General features: G+C 39.5%; 1 protein-coding gene across 9 annotated transcripts in view; it reads right to left on the bottom strand.

Moving 5' to 3' along the window:
* TANC2 (tetratricopeptide repeat, ankyrin repeat and coiled-coil containing 2) overlaps nt 1-12,485 on the bottom strand; it is a 389,807-nt gene extending 377,322 nt beyond the window's left edge. For 8 of the 9 annotated variants that reach the window (XM_044744786.2, XM_044744788.2, XM_044744789.2 and 5 more), the window contains exon 1: nt 12,265-12,397. The gene's annotated coding sequence lies outside the window, so the exon portion shown is untranslated. Of the gene's footprint in view, nt 1-12,264 lie in introns of all 9 variants that reach the window. The other variant, XM_044744785.2, reaches the window with a different exon arrangement.
* Between the last annotated feature and the right edge of the window lie 3,172 nt (nt 12,486-15,657).

The raw sequence follows: 15,657 nt of genomic DNA, 5'->3' as shown, positions 1-15,657 counted from the left end.
TGAAGTTAGAAAAAGTTTTCCTGAACCCAGGTACATTCTAAAAGAGTTTTTAAAATTAATTTCAAATAAAAATGAGTCACAGAAAAGTATCAAGGTCAATCCAATATAAAAGTTATTATTAAAAAAGAGAGACTAAGAAGAATAAGATCCCTACAGATAATGAAAGCATGCCAGAAAGACATGCCCACATAACAGATCAAAACTGTAACATGCTATTTCAAAATGAGCTAAAAGACCTTACGAAAATGACACAAGACATGAAAGAAAAACAGATAAAAGAATGATAAAAACTCAAAACGAGATGACATAATTCAGGAAAGAATTAAAAATAAAAGGAAAGGATCATTCCAGAAATGAAGACAAGAGTGAATAAAAACAGATAATCCCTTAAAAAAAATAGAAGTTTAAAAAAAAGGAAAATTTTAAAAATCTAAAAGAGATAGATAAAAAGGATTTGAGAGAAAGTGACAAATATTGAAGATAGGCAAAGAAGATTGACCATACAGATGATAGGAACCCCTGAAGAAGAAAATCAAAGCAAGAAACAGAACAAGGGGCTGGCCCCGTGGCCGAGTGGTTAAGTTCGCACACTCCACTGCAGGCGGCCCAGTGTTTCGTTGGTTTGAATCCTGGGCGCAGACATGGCACTGCTCATCAAACCACACTGAGGCAGCGTCCCACATGCCACAACTAGAAGGACCCACAACGAAGAATATACAACTATGTACTGGGGAGCTTTGGGGAGAAAAAGGGGAAAAATAAAATAAAATAAAATCTTTAAAAAAATCTTAATTTAAAAAAAAAACAGAATAGTAAAAACAATAATTCAAAGAAACTTTCCTGAAATAAAAAAATATTTGAAATTACATTCTGAAAGAGCACAACGTGTACCTGAGAATATCAACTCAGAATGGCCAAAATGATTTTACCATTACTAGTAAATCTAAACATTAAAGAACAAGAAAAAGAAAAGAAAAACTGGGATCAGAAATTGGGAAAGACAGAACTACATGGAGAGAAATCAGAGTACAGGAAATCAGAGACAAACTGGCAGTATTGGGCTTCTAAAAGGGATAAGAGTACATAATGAGATTAGACCTGATACTCTCAGGGTACTTAAGGGTGGCAAGGTTTGTGTAGGAGATAAAGAACCAGTTACTTACAAAGGAAGGAGAATCAGACTGGCATCAGGCTTATCTTTTGCACAGAAGCTTGAAGATAGGGGTATAAGGTATATGTGCTATACAGGGGGAAAAAAAAAGGGATTATGATCCAAGAACACTATATCGGGCCACGTTATCATTCATTGATCAAGATAGAAGAAAGGCATCTTCATTCAAATACAAAGTCAGAAATTATGCCACATATACTCTACGGAAATTACTTCAATAGTTTATCAAATGCTTTTCTGGTATCTATTAAGATAGTTATGGGTCTCTTCTTTCCAGTCTCTACCACTCCTAGAGCTGCAGCTGGCAGTACAGATATGGCCAAGCCAAGAACAATATCATATATGACCAATCGCAGAAATGGCTTCAAGAAACTTAAATCCTAAGGAACGCATATTTTGCCAACAAGCACAAGAAAGGCCTCAAAAAGATTCAGGCCAATGTTTCCAAGGCAATGAGCACCTGTGCAGAGGCCAAGTAGGTGCCCATTAAGCCCAAAGTAATCAAATACAAGATTTTAAAAGGTGCCAGCCCTAAACTGGACAGGCTCACCCATATCATCCCCCTAGCCTCTGGAAGTATACTTATTTCCATACTGCCAAGGGTACCAGGCTTTGGCAACCAAAGCCAGTAGTGAGGCCAAGGTCAAAGCCAAGTCCCAGACCCCACAAAGTCTCCCCCAAAGATTTCAGAAAAAAAGGCTTTTGTCTATCAACTTTAACGATCAAAGAATTGTACAAAACTTGGACTACAGTCCCCATGGGCAGGCATCTTCCTATGCTATTTTGTGTAAAAGCAACACAAAGTCCCCTACTCACCCCCAAAGAGGAAGAGAATCATATGGTTTTTATCTTGTAATTTGTTAATAAATTATGTTAATATTAACCATCCCTGCCTTCCTGGAATAAACTCCACTTGATCATGATGTATTGTCTTTTAAATACACTGCTGAATTTATTTTGCTAATATTTTATTTAGAATGTTTGCTTCCCTAGTCATGAGTAAGAGTACACTAATGTTTATAATAGCAAAAAAAAAAAAAAGAAAACAATCTTAATGATCATTAGCAAGGGAACAACCAAATAAATTATATTGTAGATACAATGGAATGTTATTCAGCTTTTTAAAATTAATTAGAGTTCCATTTACTATACTGGAGACATAGCCATGATATATTCTTAAATGAATAAAACAAATTATAAAGAGCCTGTATATATGCTTAATGTTTTTGAGCAAAATAAAGGAAGTTACAAAAAGCCTGTGTATTTATGCTTAAATGTTTTTGAGCAAAAAGAAAGATGTTGAAAAACACTCAAAAGTGTGGGTTAATGTTGACCATCCTAAGGAGTAAAAGTGGAGAAAGGAGAGATCTGAGGGAAGAGGAAAATACTAACTTTTTCTTTATTCACCGCTGGTTTGTTTATTTTAGTAGTTGCAAGCAGAGTATTACTTTTGTAACTTTTTTAAAAAGCTGGGGGGTGCGGGCCACCGAGAGACAGCAGTTATCTATTATAAGTAACATTATAAGATAGTTTACATTTGTTGACCATAAATGGCTACCTTTAACACAAAGATAAAAAAATAATTAAATTATCTAAAGCAAGGAGAGGAATCATTATGAAGTTTATTTATTTAAAAATACAAAACAGGAGCTGGCCTGGTGGTATAGTGGTTAAGTTTGCATGCTCAGCTTCAGCGGCCTGGGGTTCGCAGGTTCAGATCCCAGGCAGCATCCCACATAAAATAGAGGAAGACTGGCACGGATGTCAGCTCAGCGACAATCTTCCTCACAAGAAAACAAAAAAAACAAAAATCCAATCTGAAACCAAAGTTGCACGTAAGCAGTCTTTCCCAAGTGCATTAAGCAAGATGTCTTCAGGATGAACTAGTTTTTACCTTGTAACCAGCACAATCTTGTCAGTTCACGGATATTATGACAACTAAAGATAAAACTAAAGAAAGTGAATCAGATCCATTTAAAGAAAAATATTTAATGAATAATTGTACAGATGATACACAAATTAGCAGAAATGGGCAAAATGTTACAGAAATAATTGAAGCTTGGGGAAAAAACATCTTGAATAGTTACCTTGTTATCTATACTAAAGAAAGAGGGGCAATCACTTGTTCTAGTGATTATTTTATACTGTAAATAGAGAAGTCCTTTTTATTAAGTAGATCACAAAAGAAAACCAACCACCTTGACCGACTGTCACATACAAATGTTTAAAAAAGAAAAATTCCAAAAAACTATCAACGTTGAGCTGGGGAGATGGGGGGCTTGGGGAGGCAAATAAAGTTATCACACATAAAGCTCCAGTTATTCACAAAAGTGAGAAATGTTTGTAAAAGCTGAAAACATTTATATGATCAAACTGAAAAAAAAAAACTTGTCAACGGGCTCACTGTCTCAAGAAAGGCTATGGTTTGCTATTTTATAGAGATTAAAAATTAATTTTTTTGTCAAGTTTGTGGTGCTTAAAGGGAAACAGCCCAAAAAGAAATGCATACTAGGAGTCTGCTGAACTGAATCTCTCTCCTAAGAGTTCTTATTTTTAAGTTTACAGTTATTCAAGAACTTTTTCTTAGCTCTCATCAAATCCTTCATAAAAGAAAATTTCCCGACACAAATAAAATAAACCAGTAGCTGAATTACCATGGGTTTTTTAAATGCCTTACAAGGCTGACAGGAGAGCAAGACAAGATAACAAGAAAAGCTGCGCTGACGATGCTAGTAAAAAACTGTGGGGCTGAGCTGTGTGAAGCACATATCAAAAAAGAGAAATCCAGGACACCTTCCAAAGCCTAACAAAAATTACCATTGATTAAGTACTAGATATTGTCCTAAGGTTTTGACTAACATTATTTCATTTCATCATCATCAAAACCCTGCAAGGCAGTTTTAACCCCTCATACAGCTAGTAACTGACAGAGCAATAATGTGAACCTGTTTTCATGACTCAAAAACTCACATATTCATGTTCTTCCTACTATAATATGGCTCTCATGATTACAGAATTTCAAAAGATTCTCACAACTGAACAACATATTGTCATCCTATAATACAGGAATATCTGAATAACACCTTCCAAAGGAAGTCTCTCTTCCTCTTCAAAGTCCTAAAAAAAAGAGCTAAGATTCTCTGATGCAGCATTTGGGTACACAGTAAGTCTCCATCCCACATGTCTACTAAAGCAAATTACCTTTTTTCACCCATTTCACAATCCTACAGAACCGTACAGGATTCCATGGAATTTGAACAGAAATAGAATTCTAGACTACAACAAATACCCATCAACAGACATCAACAAATACCCATCCATAGCCTGACTAGCTTTGCCTTATCAAATTTCAGCAACTAGAGCTAGAAATTGTGGGACCCCAGAACACAAGATTAGGAACAAAGAGCGAAAAGAGACTTCCTTCACTTAGGCAGAGGGAGTTTACTGAAATCTGAGGCAGATTCTCCATGCCTAAAATGATTAAATTACAATACCTACATACCCACCCTCACCTCTAAGTTTAATAACTAACTAATCTACTTATAAGGCTGGATCCATAGGTAGGAAAAGAGGGTTTTCACAGCAGTAGAAAACTGGTGCCATATTTCTTCAGGTTGTCAGTCTCTATAGCAATCAGACAAATCATGTGATATAATCAGATACAATAATGCAAACAGAGTATTACAGACAAGGAAATAAGCACAGCTACCTGGCCCAAAGATATGTGATTGGAATAACAAAAGTTTTCCACTATTATTGCTTATACTGTATACTTTTTGTGAATTTTATGTCTGCAATACTTGCTGATATGTTTAAAAAGGAATATATAAACCACTGTTTTCCTTTTCATAATACCTTTGCCACCTAAAGAAAACAGTAAAACTTATCAACATTGGCCACTGAAACTTTAGCGAAGTGACAAACATTAATACATTATTTTTTAAAAAACTATATTCTTCCCAGAGGTAGAATAAATATCTAGGACACAGAATTCTGAATTATAATTTTAGCTTCTAATTAAGGAAGAATATGAAATGTCCACCTTCAACTGAAGGACTACAGTAATAAAAGGACTACTTATACATAGCAGATAGTCAATAAATATTTAGGTGAATGATTTAATGTGTTAATACACTGCATAAAAATCCCCCAATTTTTCCAACATAACTAATCTAACTCTACTCACATACCTTAAAGACAATGGGTGTATAGCAAACATATACAAAATCAAGGGTTTTTTTTCATATAACAATAATCTTTTTTTATTCAAAATATGTATATAAGAAACTGGGACCGAAGCAAACAAAGAAAAATGTTCTTCTATATGCTATGCCCCAAACCTCTCCACTTGGGATACCTCTTCTAAGAAAATGGAATAGAATCAAATAATACACTTTGTCGGAACCTTCTTTAGAGCTAGACATAATACAGGCGTCATAAGGAGGTACAATAGAAGCCTGTCAGATAAATCAGTACCAAGGCAGAGTGGCCAATCTTTTCTTAGTATATAGACAAAAGCAATTATGCCCCGCAGAGACCTTCAACAGACATGGTTGGTGTACCTCCAACTCATGACATTCAATGAACATTTAATGGGCATAAACTATAAAATAGATCAAGGACTGGTAAACTTCATCTGCAAAGGGCTAGAGAGTAAATATTTAGGCTTTGTGAGCCACATGGTCTCTCTCGCAACTACCCATCTCTGCTGTTCTACTCAGAAAACAGCCATCGTTAATGTGTAAATGAATGAGTATGGCTATATTCCAATAAAACTTTCTTTATGGCCACTGAAATTTAAACTGCCCATACTTTTCACATGTCACAAAGCATTACTCTTCTTTATATATTTTTTCAACCACTTAAAAATATAAAACCATTCTTAGCTTGCAGACCATACAAAAACAGATGTTGGGCTGCATTTGGCCCATGGGCTGTAGTTTGCCAATCTCTGTAATATACAAAGAAAATAATTCAGCTAAAATTCACACAGAGGATCTTCTAATCTTCCTCCCTCCACCCTAGAAAATATTTTTAAAAAATCAAATTTTGTTTATCTTTAGAGTTAGTTTTAACTAGATTCCAGGAGTTACTCTGAATCATATCCTAGATGGTGTGAGTATGTATGTATATTTCTCTACACATACCTCCTGATGCCCAGAATTTCCTCCAACTCCACAATAAGAAATGAGGTTTCAAAGGCATAACTCAGATAACTATCAACAATCTTTATTCAATAAGAAGATAGTGAGCACCCACTATGTACTAACTAAGCTGATGCTGAGAATAAAAGATGAAAACTCATAGTGCCCACTCTCAAGAACCTCACAGAGGAGTGATAAGACAGACATCTAATTAATTAAAAGATGATGTAATAACCACCATAATGTTCATATTTCACAGATGCAATGGAAGAATAGATAGAAAATGGCATGCTCAAGGCCACTCAGGAGAGTAAGGAAAATAATCTTCACCCAGAAGATACTATTCGGGTCAGCCAAAACATGAAGGCTGAGGAGCAGTATGCCCAGAGAATCAAAGAGAGGAGAGTAGTTGTCCATACAGAGAGAATTTCATACATAAAGGCACAGAAAGGTACAAGAATATTACATATTGAAGGGACCACAAGTGGTTCAGTATTGCTGAAACATAACTCTGAAGAAGAATGTGGCATGCAATGAGTCTAAAGAGCAAGCAGGAATCAGATCATGAAGAACCTTACATGGTTTTCTACGAAGTTTCCATTTTATCCATTAAGCAATGAGGAGACACAGCAAGACTCTGAAGAAAAGAGTGACATGATCAGATGACCATGCTAGAAAGATCACTATGGCAGCAAAGTACCTATGAAAGTAAGGTACATAAATTTCACGTAAATGGTAAAGATGTCTGTCTACTGGGCAACTGGATTTTTAAAAAGCACACCAGTGAGATTATTTACTAATGCACTACTCAGTTCAAATGACTGACATCAGAATCTCTCACGTTCTGACCAAATGAAAGGAGTTTGAGAGGCAGGATATATACCATGTATAAACAAAGGCAGAAATTGATTCTATGGAGAAGAAAAAAGTAAAGAAGGGGCGTGATTAAGACTAACATCAACTTGGGGCCAGCCCAGTGGCACAGTGGTTAAGTTCGCATGTTCTGCTTCAGTGGCCCAGGGTTCACTGGTTCGGATCCTGGGTGCAGACCTACACACTGCTTGGCAAGCCACACTGTGGCAGGCATCCCACATCTAAAGTAGAGGAAAATGGGCATGGATGTTAGCTCAGGGCCAGTTTTCCTCAGCAAAAAGGAGGAGTGGCAGCAGATGTTAGCTCAGGGCTAATCTTCCTCAAAAGAGTAAAAAATTTAAAATTTTTTAAAAATTAAATTAAATTTAAAAAGACTAATGCCAACTTAATTCTTTTGCCTCTGAAACTTAGTCATATTTACCTTCAACTACTCAAGAACAAACAGAAGCTGAACATAAGATATTTTTGCAATGTGTGGCCCATAAAAAAGCAACTTGGGGGCTGTCCTGGTGGCGTAGTGGTTGGGTTGGTGCGCTCCACTTCCAGTGGCCCAGGATTCGCAGGTTCAGCTCCCAGGTGCAGACCTAGCACCGCTCGTCAAGCCACACTGTGGCGGTAGCCCACATCCAAAAAATCGAGGAAGATTGGCACAGACGTTAGCTCAGCAGCAATCCTCCTCAAGCAAAAAGAGGAAGATTGGCCAGAGATGTTAGCTCAGGGCCAATCATGTTCACACACACACACAAAAAGCAACTTATCTGATAATAACACCCACAAACACAGTTTTCAAATGATTTACAAAGAATATTTTAAATAAAATAAACTGACCTAATAAAAGAAATTTGTTTCCAGAAAAAAATTATGGTATTATAATTACTTACTTAGAGCTTTCTGGAATAAGAAAGATCCCTACCGGAAACTTTTTTCACTTATCGCATCCTCAACCTGCTTTAGCCTTCTAAAACTCAGGCCCAGATTTTTTGTTCTCCATTTACTATTACCTTGAATCTTAAATACTAAGGTAAAATATCCTCTAAAAGAAGGAAAAAGGACCATTGGGTGGGAAACTATAGCTGTAAGTCTTTTAACCTATATCTCTCCATGGAGTTCTAAAGAGATTCATCGGGGTATGTACTCTCCATCACCATATACACATCTCCTCAACTCACCGTTTTTTTAATTGTTAACAATCTTCATCTAATACAAGTTACTGCAAAAGACGCTATTCAAATAAACCAAGTGATGGTTTTCACAGAATTATTATAAGAAAGACCAAACTATTTATTTATACAGTGCCTTCTCTCCAAACAATAATAGTATTTGATGACTACAGGCATTCAATAGATATGAAAATGCTGAGTTTCAATTCACTCACATAGGAAAAAAAAAGTCCATATAATTAAACAAGATTCCAAACTATTTTATAATATTTGTTACCTTGATCAGACTAGTGCAAAAGTAAGTAGCCATCTGCAACAGCTTGTTGTAGCTCCTTGAAATAAAATCTGAGTACCATCGATAAAAATATTCCAGCTAACACTGGTGATTCTCTTAAGCATAATCCAATACAATTCAACCACTACGCCCAATCAGTGTGTCTGAGAAATTCAATTTTAATTCTATTGTAAGAGGAAGAAATATAAAAAGGAGAGAATGTTGATGCATTTCTTTTACATACACTTGTTCTATATTCTATCTAACCAATATCAACTACCCTAATATTCTCCTTTTGGAATTACTGGTTTCGTATATATATTTTTTCTAGGCCTATTTCCTTCTCCATGCAAAATAATGCACACAGAGTCATTCAGAAAACACTACAAGAGCAACGGCATTTATGGGGACTAGGAGGAAAAAGCTAGAGAGCTAGCAGTGGACAGTCAAGAATCAATAATGGAAGATGGAAATAATCTATTAATGTTTAACAATCTTAGTAAAACTTTACAATAAAGACACAAACACCAAATTAGCTTTTATGAGTGAAGTATGCTAAAATGAACTATCAACCAATATAACTAGAGAGCATGATCTGAGTCTATGACAATTCATTATACTAAATTATATAAACATACATCCTGAATAAGCCTTAGCCATAATCACATTATACTGAATTCCCTTATCAACAAATGTGTATAAAAATGAAGGAAGTGTTTGATTATATGAGATATGTGTTTCACAAAATGGCAGAAAGTTTGGCTAAGAGAAGAAAATAATTCTTATAAGTATAGGAGGTAATATTCCATTTCCTAAACTGTAGGTATATGAGTGTTGGCTGCATTGTTATTCTCCATACTTTTACACACTTTTACATATTATTTCAGATGCAATCAATATCTATAAAACAATGTTTAAGTGTGGGAAAAATCCAAGCAAACAATTGTTGATGGAAAAGGTAAAATGTACATATGCATCCAATCCATTTTTATTAATTACTTTTTAAAATAAATAAAATAGAGATCATAAAAATGTAAGTAGGTAGGAAAAATAGATCATTTCTCCTTAATCTTCCTAGAAAAAATTTGCAGTAAAGGTTTACTGGTGCTTTAAAAGAGATACTAATATCATGTTCATACTGTAAGTAACTGTATTTTTGGTGTATCTATAGGCTTGACATTTGTGTGTCTTACTACTTACTTAGTAGTAAGTATCCATAGTATCCACTATTCACGTCTATAGTATTTGCTTTATGATGGGCACCTGCATTTTAATGATGTGTGTTAACACAAATTTGATTGAGAAGGCAATACAGCATACTGGTGAAGAGCACAGAACGTGGAGCCAGAGTTCCTGAATTGAAACTCAGCTCTTCCACTTGCTGGCTAAATTATCTTGGGCAAGTTATCTAACATCTCTGTGTTTCAATTTCTCATCTGTAAAATGGATATACCAGAACGTACCTCCTGGGGTGCTGAAACTGATTAAAACATGTATAACAGGACTGGCACAGAGTAGACACTCTATAAAGGTGAGCAAGTACTACTAGTATTATTACTAGTAATAGTACTACTCCATCTTCCCAAACATACTGAAAACATTCTTAGCTATTTGAATTATTGATTAAAATTAGATACTATTAAAAAATAGATATTATACCTGAAGCCTGACTAACAGTAAGTTTAAAGCCCTGCAACTCTGAAGAGAATAGGGGATTAATAAATCTACATAACCACTCTATCAAGAATAATCTGAGGAGAGTGGCTAACCGATGTGCAGCTATCAATTTCTTCCCTTACACAAGGGGGCAGTGATAACAAGAAAAGAATGGGGCTCTGCAACACCTCTTCCTACAGACAGTAGGGGGTGGCAGTACATATGGCTTACAGTCAGAACAAAACAGGAAGACTCAACAGCACTGCTCTTTATTCTCCTCTGCCCTCTCCTCTCTGCTTTAGCCCCAACATAGCCTCAAGGTGAGGGACATATCTATAGAAAAGACTAAAACCCAAAATTAATCACCAAGGAAAACTCAGCTTTGTCTTTGAAGCAAATGACCCCTCAGTGGCTGAGTTTGGATCCAGGGGGAAGCCAATCAGTATGTATTTTCAGATTATCTGGCAAATTACTTACTGTTCTTATTATAAGAACAACATTCAGGTAAGTAATTCAATTTCTCTACAAGAATTAGAACAAAAAACACTAAAATCTCAGCAATAATTAACTATATCCTAATGAACACATCCAGATATTTCTGCTTGTTTCATAGTACAGACACTCATTGAATGTATACATCTAAGTTACATTAAATAGCTCATCGAGCTTTCTTTTGTTACTTCTGAAATTCCAGCTATGTTCTGACAATCCTCTCAAAATACAGATGTTCTTCTTCTGTGTTTTGCAGGATGTGAGTAATTTCATAGAGACAGAGAGAAAGGGAATATTTAACATTTTATTTTGCTCACATTCCTAAGATGATCAACCTGGGAGACGCTGCAAGAAGCACTCCACTGACAGTATCCACGTTGTTGCTTTTTATGCCACATTTACTGTACTCAGTTTTCCCCCCTATTTTGCCACCCCAACACCAAGAAGGTGCAAGAATAGATCACTACTGTCACTCATTGTAAGTAACCATTGCAATAGCTTTTGGCTCCAACCCCTCAAAATGCCTGAAAATTTATCCCTTTTGTTCACCATATTGTTTTGCTTTCCTCATTCCAGATATTTTCACCTGTGTAAGAATAAAGAAAGGGGCATATACAAAAAAAAAATTCCCTTTGCCTAATTATCTTGAACTCAGAATTATGATCAAGATGTGGGTTTGGGGTTTTTTTTCTTTTCCTGGAGAGGAGCAAAATAAGAGAGTGAAAGACACCCTAACACCAAATCTTCTTCCTAATGTTAATTATCATTGTTTACGTTTTATGAAAACCATTTTAAACATTCCACACCTGGAACAGAAGACAGGATACAACTGTATCAGTGCCCTACACGACAGCAAAACCTGGAATTATTTTAGCCCTATTTATTCTTTCCCCTCTCCCAACAAGACACAATTTTTTTCTTTCACGTGGGTACTCCCTCTGTCTCAAAAATAGCATATCATAGCTCCTCTCGATTTCCTGTGATAAAATATCTAGCAATGAGCCTTATTAACCTTTTCTTATACTACACCTCCTTTCCCAGAAGAATTATTAGCATCACTAATAACACTTCCACCATGAATTTCAATACCACATAGGCCAACCCACCCTGAGCCTTACCTGGCACATTTCACAACTACTTTTATGCTGCATTCTGGGGGCACATTCTGCAACTCGTTCTGCACCACATTCCCTGCCACGTTTAGCAATCTGCCTCACATCTCATCCTGGTCCCCGTCATCCGGAGACTCTCTCGGGACCAAATTCCATGACACCTTCGGTGACACCCAAGTGACCGACCCCAGACCCATCTGAAGCCACCGTGAGCGCCCATTTGGAGCCAACCTTCCCCACGCCTTGGCCAGCGGAGGCACTTCGCTGCCCATTTCGCTGTCCCCCCGCTCGCCCCCGCCCCTCTCCCTGGAGCCGAGGCGTTGGAGACGAAAGCCTCTGTCACTGGAGCGACCCTTCCTCCCTGGCTCCCCCGGGCTCTTACCTGCCGCTCCGAGGGGCTCGCTGCACCTCGGGGTCTAGCCCCAGTCCCCGGGGTCTCCTGTGAGGACCGCGCCGCCCGCCGGCGCCGCCCGCGATCTCCACAGACCTCGCCGCGCTCCGATGCCTGCGGTGGGTCTGCGCCCGGGAAAGGAGCAGCGGGGCCTCGCGGCCGGGGAGCGCAGCCCGCGGCGGTCCTCCTGTCAGCGGCGACGCGGGTGCAGGCTCTCGCCCCTCAGCGCTGCGGCGGCGGCGGCGGCGGCGGCGGCGGCGGCGGCGGCGGCGGGCGCCTCGCTCCGCCTAGCGCGCGGCACAGCCGGGAGGTGAGCGTGAGGGGGATGGGAACGGGGGCGGGGCCGCTCGGAGGAGGCGCGGAGGGCGGCGGCGGCGGCGGCGGCGGCGAAGGCAGGGCAGCGCCGGAGGCCCGGGGCCCGGCGCTCGGAGCGCTCACAGTTTGCCCCGCCGGGCGGGCGGCTCGCGCAGGGCGGCTGTGCCAGCGAGCGGGCCCCGCCGGAGCAGCGCGCCCAGCAACCCGCGCCCGGCCGGCCGCTCGCTAGCGCCGCCGCCGCGCCGGGGGCGTCGCACCCTGCGAGGCCGCCCGCAGCCCCGCCCCCTCGGGCCGGGGTTGGGAGGAGCGCGAGCGCGGAGGGAGAGCGCGTGCGTGGGGGCGCGTGCGTGGTGGGGCGCGCGCGCCCCCGCCCCCTCCACAGTTTGGGGGTGGGGAGGGGCCGGGAGAGAGAGGGAAGAATGAATGCTTCTCTGCGCAGAGAGGTTGGGCGCAGGGTCTGCCGCTCCGTGAGGTCTGGGCATTTCTCGTTTCCTCAGGGGGCTTTGCCTGGTGGGGTCGGTGGCATTTAGTGGGGAAGGGGGGAGGGAGCTCTATAGCCAACAAGGCCCTGGATAGTTAGGCTCCGCCCCCAGAGGTGATGTCACTCTCGAGGTGCTGCTGTTGTCACGTGCGCCCACTTCTGGGCCTGTCCTCCCGCTTTGATGGCCGGAATGTTAGTCTAGATTTCCCCACCTTGAGTCACCTTACGCACGTATCACTCCTCAAGTCCTCAGACCGTACGAATGTCAATTATTATATTCCCCTGATGCTCAATTGTAATCTGTAGACTGCTTCAGAATGCCACAGTTGGCTGTGGTGGGAATCAGAAGGAGGTGCAAAACCAGCAATGGGTGGATGAGGGGTGGGGACGAATAGTGGGGAGGGGGGAGAGAGAAGGGAGACTATGTTCTGTAGAATAATAGCTGAAAATCCACCAACTACGGCTTGAGAGCCTGAGGTGAAGTTGTGATACTGCTTCTGTCACTGCCAGAAGTAATGTGCTAGTTTTTAAGACCTAGTCTGCAAGGCACGGAAAGCCACCTCATTAAAGGCTCCTTGAAGGTCCTATTTCCCCCACTCCCTCCACTTAGATCTTCTTCTCCTTTACTCTCCTTTCCCTTGCATCGTACAACAGCTAGACAACTGTGGAAGTCGATCTGGACGTAAATTTTTTCGTGTGCCATAAGATGATGCAAAACAATCACTATTACATGCTCTGCCTGGCTCGTCTTCCCTTCCATAAACTGAGACGACCTTTTGTGGTCATTCATTCCTAATGATTGGAAATAGATGCACCAAATTACTTCAGTCAAGGAACCTCTGTCTGTGGTGTTTCTAAGAGAGGTCTGTTTGATAACAATCCTTTCAATCTACTTCATCCAGGAGTTTCTTTGTTTTTTTAAAAATTAGTATTAATTTCAAGATAATACAAGAAATTGAAATATGAAGCCATTTCCAACAGCTAGTTTCCACGGTGAGTGCTTGAAAAATTAGAGCTAGAGCAGCTTTGAATACTACAGCTAAAATGGCAAAGTGAGGAATTGGTGTATGGAATCTTTTGGTGATAATTCCAAAAAGTCACATTACTCTAACTAAAACCTCTCTATGATGATGATAGAGACTGAGTAGTGATTACTTATGGCAGAATTGACTGAGAGGGGGCAGGAGGGAGCCTTCTAGGTTGCTGGAAATGTTCAATATCTTGATCTAATTAATGATTACAAGGGTTAATATATGTGCAAAAATGTGTGTGCTTTACTGTATCTCAATTTTAAAGTTTTTAAAAATTGCTGCATACAAAGAAGCACTACAATGTTGTCATGATTGGAGCAGGGAAACCTGGGTTTGCATCTCAGCGTCACCCATCAGTTACCATCTATATGACCTTGAACAAGTCTCTGAGTCTTCTTCATCTGTCTAATGTGGGTCGTGATACCTCACAGGGATGGTTGTAAGGATTAAATGAAATTATATTTGAAAAATTCTTAGAGCCTACTATATAACAAGCGCTCAGGAAACAGTAGTTATTATGTTATTCTTCTTGCTCTCAAATTTACCCTATTTAATTCTCCTTTGGTCTTTTTAATTTATTTTAAAGATTACTTTGTATCTAAGCCTTTGCCTCTGAGTTTCGCTGAAGCTAATAACATTCCTTCCCCCAAGAAATAACAAGAGGCGGTCAGGGGTGTAATGTGTTAGTTTTCAAACTAGTTCAAGTGGCTGCACTTAGAAATTATAGTCCTCATTGTGGAACACCATGAAATACTGATAGATTTAATTCTGCCATATGGACTTGATACAATTTTACTAGCAGTAAATATGGCTATATTATGTTTATGCAGCTCTCCCACATATTAAAAAAATAATGTATTTTTAAGAAATAATATGTCTGTGTTTTTCCTTTAAAATTTGTTTGCAGCTTTTCAGAAGGTAGAAAGCACTGCAAGTTTAATAACAATTCACAAAATGAAAACCTTTAAATCCATTTTTCCTGGAAATTAGAAAAACACTGTAATTGTTCAATTTTAGCAGCTGAGCTCTTTGTTGGATTTTCCCACAGTAAGCTCTAATAGCCATGACCCACAGGGTCTCTCGCTCTGATGAAGTGAGTAGCTCCGACTTGCTGTTTTCATCATACTTCCAAAGATCAGTCTCCATTTCTTTCGGCGGACCTTTCCCAAATCCCATGTTCACACTGGGCAGTGCCAGTGCCACTGGAATGAACTCATTGCTTCGCTGTTTTGATCATCCAGCATGATTCTACTCAGCCAGTTCCCTTCCACATACTTCTGCTGTTAAGTCTTGCAGTTTGCTGCCACACTCTAACTTCATGGAGGAAAGTCTGTCCCTGATAGAGGAAGGGTGGGATTCAGCAGGGATGGAGGGCAACATTGTAGAGAGAAGCCACCTTTGTTCTCAACTCCTCTCCCTGATTTCCTTTTCTGCCACTAACACCTGAAGTCCTGAGAATGCTAACTTTTTTACCTACTAAAAATCCACGCTAGTTAAGATGATAATTTAGTCTCTAACTTAAACTTGGAAACATTACACATGACATGTAAGAGAAAC

Source organism: Equus asinus, chromosome 13 (genome assembly GCF_041296235.1).
Source record: "Equus asinus isolate D_3611 breed Donkey chromosome 13, EquAss-T2T_v2, whole genome shotgun sequence".
Classification (NCBI taxonomy): Eukaryota; Metazoa; Chordata; class Mammalia; order Perissodactyla; family Equidae; genus Equus; species Equus asinus.
Note: the sequence above shows the minus strand (reverse complement) of the source record. Positions and strands in the feature narration are given on the sequence as shown.